Raw genomic sequence first — 2,914 nt, forward strand, 5'->3', positions numbered from 1 at the left:
TATCCAAGCACAAATAAAATTTGGGAATTCTTCAGTGTATACATGAGTTTTAAATATAAGGGCAAGATAAGATAACCTTGGGAATGGTATAGATTTCGATATCCAAGCAGAAATGTCAAATAAACTCTGTGTGTGTGTGTGTGTGTGTGTGTGTGTGTGTGTGTGTGTGTGTTATAATTCAAAAGAATTATCCAAGCACAAATAAAATTTGGGAATTCTTCAGTGTATACATGAGTTTTAAATATAAGGGCAAGATAAGATAACCTTGGGAATGGTATAGATTGAGAAATGAAAATGTCTAACAACTAAGCTGGGGCCCTGCAATGTGTAGATATTGGGGAGATGAGGAGGAATAAGCCAATGAAAGTATAGGGGGTGGCTCAGTGAAATAGGAGGAATCTAAGTGAAGAAATTGTTTTTAAAAGGAGAGCTTGATCAACTCTTTTAAACACTTCTTATAGGCCAAGTAGGCGAGGACTAAGAGATTGATCAATAAATTAACAATGCCATTGGTTACTTTCACAATCACATTTTGGCCAGTGGTAGGGAGATAGCATTGATTTGAATGGTCAGGTCATTATGCTCACTCATTGATCAGTCATTGGCTGTGGGCTACCCCAGGAAAGGATATAACCTTGGGTGAGGTGGTTTCCTTCAGCAAAGGCAGTTGCTGAAGGGGCTAAGAGCTGAAGGCTGTCTGTCAACAGAACTCCAACAGTGAGGGCAAAAGTCCTTCACTGACAATGGATCTAGGGCAGACATTACACTGTCCCCCATAGATGGAATGTAAATAAGTTGTTTTTAGATTACTTCTATTTTCTCCATGAAGTAGGAGGGAAGAAGTAGGGGAATGGGCAGGAGGTTGTTTTGAAAGAGACTAGTTGAAAATTATTGTCTAGAAGATTGAGAGAGAATGGACTCCCTTCATACTGAGATTGCCAGACAGCCCAAAGAGCCTCCCTGAGGTGCATGGTCATGAATTTGGGTGAAATTAGTTACCAGGTTTAATGCTTTTTCTCCACTCACATTCACTTGCAAAATCAGACCAGTATAGATGATAGTTCAATTGAACCAAGATTGAAGTTGTGTCAGGGGAATAAAATGGAAGGAAAAAGGGGTAAGGAGTTGTGGTTATAAGCAAGGAAGTAATGATATAATAAAATAACATAAAATATAAAATAGCTGAATAGGTAGTTAGGCCTGGAAGCTTGAGAGACAATAAAAGTATCTATGAATTACAGGTATTGTACTAAATGATTTGCTGGTTTTACTAAATGACACCCTTCCCCAATCTCTATGGGTTTATAATACTCAAAATATTTGTACATTCTCTATTATTTCTGTTATATTTTTCTTTCCAATGCTCAGTTTTAAAATTTACAGAGACTTTTAAGGAATTAAGACTGATATGAATTTAGAAAATAATTGAACTTAGAAGTAAGCAAATAAGGATTATTTATGCAATCGCTCATGTAGAAGGTAGTTGTTTCATCAGATGTATACAGCCTCTGCCGGAGTTCATAGAATATCTTCATGTTAGATAAACACACTTATATATAACTATCACATTTGAAATTATTTTACCATGTATATTATTCACTGTTGAAGTAGTTTTTTGTAACACACACACACACAAACTAAGATCAAAAACATTTTTATTACATGCTGTGGACAATTTATCATTTAAAAAAGCAATTGCAATTTACCGTTTCACTTAAAATGTAGATAAAATTGTCTCTTTCAAGGCAAACAAGCTGGTTTCCTTTGATTTCTTCTTTATAACAAGTGAACTCTTTGGAGGGATGATTCATGTTTGATAACATGTAAAGTGGAAATGGTAAGCCATAGGAAGAGATTATTCATCTGACCTGTTATATATATAAGCAAAGAAAAAAACGGAACTGAAGAAAGTTTCATTACAACTTGTCATTATCTCTTGTAGGTTTATCTTATCACATCTCCAACTGTATCTTAATTCAATTCTTATCTTATAATAGATGAGGGTGTATTTTTTGAGACACCTATAATTAGCTCAACTGATATTCTAGAGACAACTTTTATTAAACAATTAACATTTTCTAAAGGTGATATGATATTCCATTCACAGATGACTTATAACACATTTTTAAAAGAATTTTAGCATTATTTCATGTGGTATAATAGGAAAATGTTTAAAAATATTTTTTACTGATTGAAAACTTTCTAAACTAAGAGTATTAGAGTAGCTCTATATCAAAAAAAAGTTAGTTCCAAAACTAAATTAGTAATCTAAAGGCTCAAATCTTTCTTGCCATGAGTTTTTATTCTTGTTACTTAATCTTAGTGAGTGTTCCCATCAATAAAAGGGGATAATAAGCCCTTCTATAGCTACTTACAAATTTATCACAAACTGACAAGCTCACGATTGCCAATAAAACACTGCAAAGCCTCATGTTTCTATGTCTTTCAGTCAAAGTACCCTTCAACAATCAATTTTTTCAAATAGTTCCTAAACTATTATTAAGAATCTTGCTTGTTGTAGAGTATGATAGCTTTTATGTGCAGACAATGGCTATATCTTAGAAAACGTTCATTTAATTCTTTCTCAAAATAAATGAAAGAATTATTTTTTGTATTCTTCACCAATTTTCTCATCTTTGTGTCTTTCAGCTGCCAGAAATTGATTTTAATAAGATATCTTTATTGAAGATTATCTTTAAATTTCTAAAACCAATCTGATCTAAGTCCCAAATGTTGAATTGCTTTTGTCCTAATGTTTTTTTAAAAAGCTTAGAATCAATCATATTGACTTGGATTTGCCAACTCACTAATTATTAGCTATCTGGCTAAAGTTAATTTTTTATTTGCTTTTCACATAAATTTAGTAATCTTTATAAAGGTGAAAGTAATATCTAATTTCCAGAAATGTGATTAT

Source organism: Propithecus coquereli, unplaced genomic scaffold, assembly GCF_000956105.1.
Source record: "Propithecus coquereli isolate 6110/MARCELLA unplaced genomic scaffold, Pcoq_1.0 Scaffold258, whole genome shotgun sequence".
In the NCBI taxonomy this organism is placed as follows: Eukaryota; Metazoa; Chordata; class Mammalia; order Primates; family Indriidae; genus Propithecus; species Propithecus coquereli.